This window comes from Panthera pardus, unplaced genomic scaffold (genome assembly GCF_024362965.1).
Source record: "Panthera pardus isolate Hobbes unplaced genomic scaffold, ASM2436296v1 HiC_scaffold_17, whole genome shotgun sequence".
Classification (NCBI taxonomy): Eukaryota; Metazoa; Chordata; class Mammalia; order Carnivora; family Felidae; genus Panthera; species Panthera pardus.
In genome coordinates this window covers 88,786,523-88,800,065 of record NW_026526732.1, presented here as the reverse complement: position 1 = coordinate 88,800,065, position 13,543 = coordinate 88,786,523, and the positions used below count along the sequence as shown (strand labels likewise).

At 35.6% G+C, this 13,543-nt stretch overlaps 1 protein-coding gene across 5 annotated transcripts in view; it reads left to right on the top strand.

Annotated features, from left to right (window-relative positions):
• Positions 1-13,543, top strand: part of ADGRB3 (adhesion G protein-coupled receptor B3) — a 721,030-nt gene that overhangs the window by 564,575 nt on the left and 142,912 nt on the right. The window lies entirely within an intron of this gene.

The window sequence follows — 13,543 nt, the reverse complement described above, 5'->3', positions numbered from 1 at the left end:
AAAAATCTAATACACTTTTCAGCATGTCTTTTTTGATACATCAGATATTTGTAGGAGAGGTATCAATGTCAAGAACTATAGACGGTCTGTTTTGCTAATCTCCGCTCCTAAAACTGCTGATTCCCACCAAAGAATCCAAAGAATCTGATTTTGGATCTGGGTAGGTAGGGCCTAGGAAGTTCTTTAGGTGATTCTGATAGGATTTCTTCTGGAACCATATTGGTCTAGGCCAGGGGGAGAACCCAAGGGGGAATCACTAACCCTGAAGGACAAAACAAAAACAGTTAACAACCCAATAAAGGGCCCTGTGGAAGTGAAAAAGTACTTTCATGTACTTGAATATTTAGTTTTTCTCCTATTTAGGACTATAACATGAATTAAAACAAACAAACAAACATATATATGAATATGAAAAGGGAAAACAAGAAGAAAGGATAAAGACCAAAGTTGAGGAACATGCCAGACGGAATTAGGAGAAGAGAAAGAAATGTACAAAATAGCCAACATCGGAGAAAGTGGGTGTAAACACTGGTACAAGCTGGAAAGGAGAGGAAAAGTAAAGGGAAGTAAGGAGAGATGGAGAAAAGATGGAACTGTAAACCCTAAAGAATTACTAAATTACTCATCTCACCCTTACCTTTTTGACTGTTTACCTGGGCGGGGCTTCAGATCCCTTAGAAATGCTCATTTACTTGTCAATACCTCTTTACAATTCTTTGTCCTTAAGACTCGAGGTAGAAAAGCAGAGCTTTTCCTCTGACATAGGAATTATTTATTGGGTTGGGAATCAGAAAAAATCAAGCTTGTGGTAGCTTAAGCCCATAGTTTGAAGTTTTTGGTTTTGTTTTGTTTTGTTTTCACCCAAGCCCCCCTTTGCTTTATCATTGTTTACCCTCTTAACACTCATTAGAATTTGGAAAACTACCGGATCTTCAATACAAAATGTGCTTTTAAAACTGTTTCGTGCTGTATGGCAAAGTTTTTACAAGTGCTGAGCCCAATGTTTAAATGGTAGACTTTTTCGCAAGGTTTACTACATATTACAGTGATGATTGTCTAAATCATTCCTATCCAATAGTAATATAATGTAAGCCACAAATGCAAGTTATGTATATAATTATAATATTAGCCAGCTTAAAAAAGCAACAAGAATTACTTTTAATAATTAATTTTAATAATATATTTAACTTAGTATATCCAACAGATGGCCATTTCAACATACAATTAACATTTTTTGGGTCTTAATACAATATTTTGTAATAATTTTTAAGTCTTCAGAATCTGATGTGTATTTTATACTTATAATACATCTCAGTTCAGACTAGCTGCATTTCAAGTACTCAGCAGCTATATGCAGCCAGTGACTACCATATTATGTAGGTCTAAATGGTAATAATATTCAGAAACTAGTCTAGAAATTACATGATTCTTGCCCATTTTGCCTTTCCCAGCTTTTCAGTGTCCTTGTTTTTTGATAGAGATGTCTTTTTGATATTTACAAATATTAGGAACATCAAAGGCAGGATAAGACAAGTCTAGTTTTACTTTTCATTTCTGATTATAAAGAATGGCTAGTATGGGCTTAAAAAAAAATAGTCGCCTCAGGTAATTAACTGCAGAGTAGATTCCATGTGGTTTGGGGATCATGGTAGTTTTGTTCCAGATAGCCTATGCTAATTTTTGCTGCCACAGTTACACTTGTGGGGAGAAGGGTTTGGTAGGTGGTAGTAATGGTGAAGAAAATGAGAAAGTACTGGTTTTCTCTTATGCTATGTTAACTTTGCTTTACTGCCCTCTGAGTAGATGATTCTGCAAGCCTAGAACAATTCACTAATGCATTGTGACTAGAAGGGAAAAATGTAAACAATGGGATTTTGTTTTCAGCCATTCTTAATAATACCAAGTTTCTGGGGAAAATAATATATTTTATCATGTGCTAATTAAATTGATCCTACTTCATTGATCCTATTACATTTTTAAAAAGTAATATATTGATCAGTGGCTACAGCATTTTATTTAGGTTGTGTGTAGGACCCCATTGCTGCTATGGGCATTTTGTAATTGATCAGGTTCCTATCTTTGACTTCCTTGGTCAGTTTTGATTGATGCTTTAATATTCTTCATTTGGAAAAATGGAAACACGTGAGAGTTTCTTGATGAACAAGTTATTTGGTGCTGCCTCTGAGAGTTGTCATGGCCAGTTTGTGTGAAAACTGCTATTTGGTGCTGATCCAGAATAGTTTTGCAGTGTCATACTGGGGTCTTTCTCTGAACTGCTTGTTGAAATATGATAGACTCAGTTGTGTCACTACTGAGTATTTCTTTTGAGTTGGGATAGAAACAAACTGAAATAATTCATTATTTAAAGTATGATGTATTCAAATCTTTAAGCTATGGAGTCAATTATTACAAGCAAATTAAGGAATCAAATGTAATTTCTTATATCTCTTAAAATACATTTATACAATTTAGTGATAACTCACTTCATTATAGTTCATTATATTTCACTTTCTCATAAAGGGTCATTGCCTTCTAATATCTTTGTGTAATTTCAACAAGGATGTTCATATATCACTGAAATGTTATTGTTTGTGAAGAATTTCCTTGGTACCCTAAAGTAGGCAATTTTTTTTTGAACCATGTAGACTCTTTTTGGTCCTACTGTTTTGCAGAAAACAAAGATTATTTTGGAAACATATATTCAGAATATGGTTTTCTTAATCACAAAATATATCCCTGCTTCTTTCTAAAAGACTTTGAAATGATGTATGATATTAAAGACTTCATGGAATTCTTTTTAAAAAGTGATAAAAGCCAAATTTAGCAAAACTTTTTTTTTTCTTGGTTAGACAACAGTAGCCATCCAAGAACTTTAAAATGCTAAGAGATAGCTTCTTTCCCACAACCTCACTACCAGGTTATACTGAAAGCAAGTCAAGTCCAGATTCTATCAAATAGTTAGATATTTTTTAGATAATTGTTTTAGCAAATCAGGAACAAACCTGTTCTATAAGCTCAGTGAAAATCCTAGGGCCTTGTTGTTTTAGGTACTTGGACCACACTTTGTGTGCAGCATTCACTTGAGGTAGACATAGCAACAGTCTAGAAGCAGTCTTCTGTGCTCTTGAGTCAGCATCATTCAATCAGAAATCCTCCTAATCCAATGTCTGGACACAGAATGATTGGGGGTAAAACTGTGGGCCCCATCTCTAAAATATGCTGGATATAGGCCTCCATGAAATCTTTCATATAGTCACATCAAGAGTAAGAAGTGTTTGTTTAACCATGTTAGCTAATCCACATATTCTCAAGCCTTTATTTTCATCAGAGGGAGCCAATGAATACACCCACTGTAGTGATTAACCACACACTAGTTTATCAATAAAGACGAGCCTTTTATATTCAGGTTGATGAGTCAAGTATTGATTATGGGCAAATCTACCTAGATCAGAAGGACTTGGAGTTGCCATCTCTGGAGTATGGCCGTTTTGAATGTAATGCCAGCTGACCACTCTGTTGTATGCATTTCTGGACAGCTCCTAGAATTAAAGGTTGCACTAATTGGCACATATATAGCATCATACTGAGAATACCAAAGTGTTATAAAATAAATTACAGGCATCCTAAAAAGACATCCTAAAAGATAAGTATTTTGAAAAATTGTAGTCAATTGTGAGAAGGCAAAGTTAGACACTAACTTTAGTCTTAGGAGACCTAGCAGAAGTTCTCATTGATCTATCAAGGGAAGCTTCCCAAATTATTTCATAGGTGTAAACATTTCCTTAGCACTATTCAGGAGAAATTCATCTCCTGTTTCTTTATATATGGACCATTGAATTATGTAATGGGCTTTGTCTTTTAATTCAGTCTTGCATAAAATACCAAAATTCTCTGTGTTGGAGCACTCTTTAAAAGAGTCACATACTCTAAGAAGTTTTATTTCTTCATCTTGTGCTTATTTACCTTTTATAAAATGTTGCTTTTGTTCTGTAGTTTGTATAGAGATAATTAGTAAAGATATAGACCAAACTAGAAGGCAGTGGTCATTCTAATGGAAGATGTTTTTGTGTTGTAAGGATTATGTTACTTTTAGAAATAAAATATTTAAAAGAAAAGGAAATAAATCTTGAATTTGAATACCTGTAATTGGGTGAAGCATCCTCTAATGCACCTATTTCTTCTATGACTTTCTTCTGCTAGAGATCCAGATTCTTCCCCCATTTACTTACATGTCTGGCCTCTGAATGTGTATGTGTTCAATTTCTGAGAAGAAATATTGAATATATGTCTTCAGTCACCCATTCTGTCCCTCCTGGGACCTTCTGAAATGGTCTCCCTATCTTCTTGAGACTCAGTGCTCTATCTGCTTCCCTGGAGATCTGCATCTCTCAGGTGGTGATAGTTGAACAGGCATTTTAAGCCAGATGGGTCTAAGCATACTAAGCCTGCCACTTCCCAGTTATATGATCTTGAGTATCATATTCAGCCTCTCTATACCTTAGCTTCATGTTAATGCCTCCCTTATAGAGGTGTCATCAAGGTTTTATGAGGGTAGTACCCATGAAGCACTCTAAAAGCACTCCTTAAACAGTAGCTGCAATTATGGTGATGATGATCATGATGATTCTCAGATGTACATCTGATTTAGTGTTCTCTTCAGAGCTTCAGACTTTCTCTTGTCCAATTCTGCTCACCACTAAATTCACCGTTTGTGTCCCTGCCCCACAACCCAACACATTATATATAAATTGAACGTATTTTCTGTAGGCTCCAACCCAGTTACATATACTGGGACTCTGAGAGTTAGCCTTAATGTCTCCTCCTCCCTCATCCAATAAGTCTCCCCCTTGTGCCAGTTGCACCCTTCACATGCTTCTCAAGGCCAGCTTTCTGCCTTTGTCAGGTGGTAGTCATCTTCACTGGTCTACCACTTCCAGCATTGTTAAGCACACTCTCTACCTTGTAGCCCAAGTGATAGAGCTAAAATTCAAATCTGATCACCACTTCACTTCTCTGTGCATTTATTGCTATCTCATCTCTTTACAGAAGTTATTTTCAAACTGTTCAGACATAAGCAGTGACAAATGTTTTATTTATCTACACAGGTTTCTATTCACTAATTTTCTTACATTAGTATACTGGGGCTCAGAAAAAAATTTTGTTGAGAAAGAGTTCTGTAGCTTATAAAACTTGAGAAACCTTAAACATGACCTATGGTGACCTCTCCATTCTTCTTCTGTTCTGCTGACTTTAATCATACCAGCAACATCAAACTGCTTAAGATTTGTCAAAATTATTCATCAAAATTAGGATTTCTTGTTCCTTGCTTACTCTTCAGCCTGGAGCATTGTTACTCTCCTCCACCCACCTGATTTTCCAAATGTCTTTATCTGGCTCATTCTCTGATACAGCCCAATCCTTACCTGCTGCTGTAGGAAGCCCTTCCCTATCTTCCACTCTTAGGTACACCAGCTCTGGGGCTCCATGATTTCCAGTGCATACTCACAATCTTGTATTATATTACCTGTTTCTGGCCAGACTATACTCTTTTTAGGGCAGGGCTAGGTTACATTTATTCTTAAATTTATTGCCAACATGTTGTCTGAGTACATTAAGCATGTAATATTTATTGGATGAATGAATAAATACATTTATTTGAATCCATCATTTGGGCCTATACCTCTGAAGCTAGTAACTGTAGTTAGTTTTATAAGGATTAGGGTTTCCCACTCTACACAGAATCTAAGCCAATATGGTGACAAGTAGTATTTTCCTAGGGCCTTTTCTAAGCTCTAAGTGATTGATGGTATATTTGAAGGTGATCTGGTTCCTGGGTTTTAGTGAAAGAGACTCTGAAACCTAGCAACTGTGCAACTTCTCACTTGATAAGTTGTGTAAAATAATGTTCATAATCTTCAAAAGAAATGTGCTTATTCATAATTCCTCTCATAGAACTCATTTCCTGCCAATAATGTCCCAAATGCATGTTTATTATGTCTCAAATGTGTGTGTGATCCTAATGGCTGAAGCTAAAGCTTCCTATTTAGATTTATTAAAATCTAATTTATTGACTTGCTATGATGTTTGTAAAAGGATTTGAATGTAATAAGCTTATGTGTGATTCATTTGAGTCCATTTTGAGGTATCTTACTAGCTCTGACAAGGTTCTTCTGGATGCCTGAAAATCTTTAACCAGAGAACAGAATGGTTGGATAATTTCCTGGTTTTTCCCAAGCTCCTAGCAATGAAGGATTATTTTGTTCACAATGTGACAATGCGCTTTAACCTTCTTATCGCCTGATTATACATTTCTAGTTTTGTATGCTAGGAGTCAAAGATCACGTTATCAAAGTCAATTTCAAAATAGGGCAAAAGATCAATATGAAGGATCAGTTTGAAACAAGCAAAGAATATGAAAGTGAAACTATTTGACAAGAGGAGTTCCTCAAATGGTTTGAGATATCAGGAGCCAGATAACCATGAGGACCAGTTTATACATTCACTGTGTGTTCTTAGGTCAAACTCCAAAGCTGGGCAAAAGTCCCAGAGTGAGCATCAATTCAGCAGAGAGAAGTAGATCATAAGTCTCAGGCTTGAATGCTGGTAGTTGCTTTGGAGATGCCAGGCGTAATTTGATTACCTTCTGTTCATTCATCCTCAAGCAGCAGAACTCTCCTCCAGGCAATGTAAAGAGACTCCTTGATGTGACTGATTCCTAGTCTCCATCCTTGCCACCCCCACTTTAGACTTGGTCTTCATGATTTCTCAGTTGGACTACTATAACATTCTTCTGACATAGGGCTGCTCATTTAGCTTTTATTTGTGGTAGCTCATCCTTCATATTACTGTGAAAAATAAATTTAAATAAAAAGTAAATGCCCAATTATGCCATTCCCAGCTTTGAACTCTACGGTGGGTCTGTAGGACTCATGAGATTTAACTGCATTTTTTAATTGTTTTAATGTTTATTTTTAAGACAGAGAGAGAGAGAGAGAGAGAGAGAGAGAGGGGCAGAGAGAGAGGGAGATGCAGAATCTGAAACAGGCTCCAGGCTTTGAGCTGTCCGCACAGATCCTGATGCAGGGCTTGAACCCACGAACTGTGAGATCATGACCTGAGCCAAAGTCGGATGCTTAACTGACTGAGCCACCCAGGCACCCCTGATTAACTGCATTTTCTGAACATCAGCCACATTCAGAGATATCTCTAGTACATAAACTAACTTCTGGGAAATAAAAGGGCATTCCTTTTGAGTAGATGAGTTATGAACATACCTTTCTCTTTCCAGGCTAAGATAGCTTCTATCAGAGATTTTTGGTCTCCCATTTCTGCTCTCTCCTGGGGGAAAGGAAGTTGTCTCTGTGCTTTCCAGGGTATCCCATGTCCACTGGAGCCACTCTTGCCCTGTGCTTCTGTACTTACTTTTACGTTGCCTAATAAACTCCTACCACCTTTTAGGTGTTGGCTTTTATGAGTCATCTTAGTGAAGTCCATCAGCACTCCTTTCTGCTTCCATAAAACATGGTATATACCTCTGTTGTGAGCACCAATCACATTATGCTTACTATTAATTTTCTGATCAACTTTGCCCACTGTACTGTGATTCTCAAGGGTGGTATTTTTCTCTTGTTTGTAGGTCTTAAAACCACTAATACTTGTACTTGCTTTATACATGCTATAGATTTAATAAATGTTGAATGAATGAATGAGTGAGCGAATGAATGAATGAAGCAAGCTCTGGCTGTTAGATGAGGCTCTGTTATATTATCAGGAGTATAGCCACTTCTACATTAGGACTCTATTTGAAATGATTGCAACCTAGGTCAATTTTTGTGTGTGTTAATGTTGTTTTATGATGAGAGAAAGGAGTTGAGTAGAAGACTAAAGACTATAGAACACTTTTAAGACCTTCCTTTGATGAGAGATGATTGAGTTGAATCAGATTTTATCTTTATGCAGGAATATCTGAAAGAGAATTTGAGAAGTTAAGTTATTCTCAAAGAGTCTTACAAAAAGTTTGAAGATTATCTGTTTTTCTCCCCTAGAATCAAACCTCACCCTCCCTCTTAGTACATAATATGATCTGGTCAGAAGTTTGGCTAATGTCAACAGGGGAACCATATTGTATAATTAGAGCTGATAATGTTTATGAATTCTGAATACACTGTAAATTATTGAAGTGCTTAAAAAACCCACATAAAATGAATTATTTTAAATTATATTCTCACAGAAGTCAAAGGCCCTTGAGATAAGATTATAATAGAGTTTTCACTGACCCATTATACTAACTTTGAGGCTATATGTCTCTAGGGTGAATATGGGATGAAGAGAGGAAGATTGAGGTTATCACTAAAGATCATTGACCAAGGCAAAATTTGTCTCAGTGTGAGATTGGAACAGAGTAAAGAGTACAGGAAAGAACTCCTTTCACAAATACTTCAGAATCTAATTCAGGGGCTGGCAAGATTGGGGGCAAAGGCCCACATAGTGAAGATTTTAGGCTTTGTGGGTTCTACCGTCTCTGTCACAAGTACTTAATTCTGCTGTGTAGCTCAAAAGCCATCCTAGACATAAAAAAATGAATGTGGTAGGATTTAAATAGAAGAAGTATAATATAAGGTAAGGCCAGGCCATTTTTAGGCTGATGCTTTTATGTAAAAATGACCTTCAGTTCTGAAGTGTCTACCCAAGGTTTAGTCTGTGTAGCCTGCAGGACTGGAACAGGGGAACTTTGGCAGTTTCTGAAAAGGCTTCTGCAGAGATAAAAAGGAATGAAAAGTACTTTGAATTCTTTCGAGCAAGAACTAAACACATAATTTCTTCACATATGGTGACTATTAGTTACCAGTATATAAAAATTAAAATAAAATGAATCAAATCAGTCTCGACCAAGCAGGACATTTTATGAAGTGAAGAAGCTAAAAGCAAGTAACAGATGCCCAATGCAGGAGACAACAAAGCTGGCTCTCTTTGTAGAAGAAAAATTTCTTAAAGTTCAGCCATAAATGTTAAAACCCCTATTAAAGAAAGTCTCTCATCTGACAGTCTTGGGCAGAAAAGTAACATCTGACACAGAAAATAGAGATGGCAGAGTCCAGCTAATTCTTCATTAAGGTCACCCATAGACAGAACAGAGTCACACACACACACACACACACACACATACACACACACACACACACACACACACACATACACACACACGTGTGTGTGTGTATGTGTGTGTGTATACATATATATGTGTGTGTGTGTATACATATATATATGTATATATATATATATATATATATATATATACATATGTATATATATATATATATAAATTTTTAAACTCTCAGCCTCTGGTTCTCACTGTATCCTAAAAACTAGATTTATTATGTATATTATATCATAAGCATCGCTATAGTAAACTTTGGAACTAAAGCACAAACACTTATGCCTATTACCATAAAAACATAAGCATGTTTGAAGATGTAACTCTGGTTTTCACTTCTTTTGTGATGTTAGTCAGTTAATTCTAAACTTTAAGCCTTGAAAAAAGAACTAGGCATATAACTGAGTTGAGTCTAGGTCTTAACCATGAAATTTAAGATGTATGAAATTCAAAGTGAGTAAATTAAGGCAACCCTAGGTTGCTAGTGTACTGAACCAAAGATTAAGATTTCAGTTGTAATGTAAAGAAGAAATGATTAACTGTAACAGGAGAAATACAATGATAAATCTTAATTCATGAATATTCATGATGAGAGCTTGTGTTTGTGTTTTGTGTTAAACTACTATACACATAGTTTTTATATATCCCTATAGATGTGTCTTTGGTAGATGATAACATTATATGTACATGATTAGGACTACAAGGGATTTTGAATGAATCTTCTCTGTGTCTATTTTACATTCTTATTGTTAATTAAATTTTATTTGTATTTCAAAGTGTTTTTCCTAATGGACAGGAATGCTATATATTGCTTTTATAAAATATGAATTAATTCTAATTTTCTGATTTTTTCCTCCTATATTTATTCTTGTTTCTTTCTGTTAGAAATAACATCCCCTATTTCATTTGAGAAGCTTTTGTTACATATTTTCCTAACTTTCAAAATAAAGTTACAAAGTGAATCGTCTATACCTAAGAAAGGACACCCTTCATAGAAATGGAATAGGTAATCTGTTATCTACTACTATATAACAAATCACCTCAAACTTAGTGACTTAAAAATAAATATTTATAATCCTATTGTCTATGAGTCAGGAATTTGGGAGTGATCTCCCTGGGCAGTTCTCTCTGAGCATCTCTTAGGAGGCTGCAGTCCAGAGGTCAGATCACCGTCATCTGAAGACTTGATTTGATTGGGGCTGGAGGATCTGTGTTAGGTGGCTCATCCTTCCAGGTGTAATGGGAGCTTCACTTATTCTAAACAAGGATTTTTAAGCTTTACCATTTACTGGCTGTGTACCGTTTGTCAAGTTACTTAACCATTCTCTACACACCAGCTTAGTGATCTTTTTAAATTGTAAATCAGATCATGACACTTGTCTGCTTAAAACCCTTCAGTTAAAGTAAGTGAAGCTTCTCGTATAATTGGAATGAAATCCAAAACCCATAACATGGCCCACAAGCTTCTAAATGGCCTGGCCTCTAAGTACTTCTCCTACCTCGTCACCTCATATTCATTAATTTTCCTATTGCTGTATTCATGTCATGCTGGCCTTCCACTAGAACTGTACAAGTACCTGATAAGCCATCAGCCAGGGGACCATATGTCTGGTTTGTGCCTCTTGTCCTGGTGCAGTTATTAGCAAGGCCACTGACAAAAATATCCCACCAATTATATGCTTTACCTAGCATACGATGTTTCCCCTGCCTTAAGACTCTCACATATTCCTCCCTCTGCCACAGTTAGTCTTCTTTCATTCTTCTTAAGTTAGCCTGGTTAACTTACACACGTCCTTTTCAGAGATGACTTCACTGAAAGCCTGTTCCCCCCAAATCAAAACACTATGAAAGTTTTTTTCATTATTCTTTCTCAAGGAACCCAGTATTTTCTTTCTAACCATTGCTTTAATTTGTCATCTTTTTTTTTAATTCAAGTTCAGAAGAGAAGGAATATTTTCTACTTGATATATATTACATACCTAGTGCCTAGCACAGTGCCTGGCATGCAGCAAGCACTCATTAATATTTTTCAATGAATGAAGGAAATGTCTAATTTTCTTTTGTGATTGTTCTTTTCTAATGTAGCAGTGGGGAGGTGATGTTATGAGGATCAAGTAACATTCCACCTAGAGCATGGTAAACTGGCACACAATAAACTTTTAATTGAGGTAAAATTTACATACAGTGAAATGCACAGTGAATCATGTGACAGGTTTGACCAACACATACCTATGTAGCCAATACCAGAGCCAAAATACAGATTACCATCACCCTAGAAAGTTATCTCTGCCCTCTCCCAGGCAACCCCTGCCCCCCATTGGCAATCATTGCTCTGATTTCTGTCCTCATACATCAGTTTTTGCCTGTTTAGGGATTTCATATGAATGGAATAATAGGAATACCTTTTGCTCTGACTTTTTTCATTCAGCGTATTTTCATTCAGCAATTATATCGTGTATATTCGTAGTTAATTCTGTTACATCGTCAAGTATTATTCCATTGTATGGATATACCACACTTTGTTGATCCATCTTCCGAGTAGTAGATCTTTGGATTGCTTTCAATTTTTTTGTTGTTATGAAAAAGCTGCTTTCAACGTTGGGGTGTTTGGGTGGCTCAGTCAGTTAAGTGTCTGACTTTGGCTTAGGTCATGATCTTGTGGTTTGTGGGTTCGAGCCCATGTCAGGTTCTGTGCTGACAGCATAGAGCCTGGAGCCTGCTTCAGATTCTGTCTCCTTCTCTCTCTGCCCCTCCCCTGCTCATGCTCTGTGTTTCTCTGTCTCTCAAAAATAAATAAATGTAAAAAAAAAGTTTAAACTTCGTATATAAGTTTTTGTATGATCATACGTTTTTACTTCTCTTGGATAAATACCTAGGAGTAGAATTGCTGGGTTAAAGGCAAGTTAGAGTATTTTTAACTTTGAAAAAAAAAAAAAAAAACTAAACAGATTTCCAAAATTATTGTACTGTCTTATAGACTAACCAATTTTTGTGATAGTTCAGTGTCCCATATCCTTGCCAACATTTTAATTTACATTTTCCTAATAGCTAATAAGGCTTTGCATCTTTTCATGTGCTTATTGGCCATTTTATGTTCATTGTTGGGAAGTCTAAGTTCAAGTCTTTCCTCCCTTAATAAATAGGGTTGTTTGTCTTTATTACTGCTTTGTAAGGGGTTTTAAAAATGCATTCTGGATATAAATCTTTTGTTACATGTATTGTTTTTCATATATATGACATATAAACCTACAATATAATTTTCTCTCCATCTGTGGCTTAACTTTGCATTTTATTAATGGCATCTTTTGCTGAGTAGAAGCTTTTTATTTTGTGAAGCCTATTTTATCATATTTTTTCTTTTATTTGTGTTTTTGTGAGAAGAGACTCACAAAAGGTCTCTAGAAGAGACCTTTGCTTACTCTGTAAAGTCATGAAGATATTCTATATTATTTTTGCTTTCTCTGTAAGGTCATGAAGATATTTTATATCATCTTTTATATAGATCTTTGATATATTAGTTATTTTTTGTGTATGACATAGGGATTTGGGTTCATTTTATTCCATATGGATATCTAATTGTTGTGGCACCATTTGTTGAAAAGACTTGTTTCCCCCATTAAATTGCTTTAGTACCTTTGAAAAAAATTATATCTAGAAATCAGAAAATTTGAATTTTCTAACTTCATTCTTCTTTTTCAAGATTTTTTTTGTCTTCTCTAGATCCTTTTGTCGAGATCCTTTTGTCTAGAACTTTTATCTGCTTTCAATAACTGTTAGTGGCAGTGGGTATGGCTTGGCTTCATGAAAAAAAAAACATAAAAATTTTATGACCAATTGGATAAGGTTACTGAGAAAGAAGGGGACATTACTAATTTCAGTGTTCCTTTGGGCTATGACATAATGCTCATGTTTTAAGTTGAAGAAAAACTGGAAGAGAATCAGGAGTCCATGGGGTAATCTATATCCTTCTCTAAGGAAAATATTCTAATCCAAGCAATTTTTTCCTTCCCCTTTGTTGTCCTTCAATCATTCACTCTTTTGGGGCTTTTTACTTGATTACTTCCAGAAGATATTTTCTTAAAAAGTAGAACTTTTTTAATGCTATATATATACCTATCAAAACATATATAATTGCAGACTAAATGGATTTTCTTTATATTTCTTGAGTTTGTTAATAAACAGATGAGAGAAAAATTGTGTCTAAGATCAAAAGTTCATGGCCCACATTCTCCTCAGGCATGTAGACATGTCTCTTTATGTCTTTTATGACTAGGTACACACAATAAAAGTATTTGCAGAGAGTTAGAAAGTAAGCAGCTATATCCCCTCACCAGGAAATCAGATATTGGTGGCACATTTCTTACACGGGAGCAAAGTATTTCCGGAAAT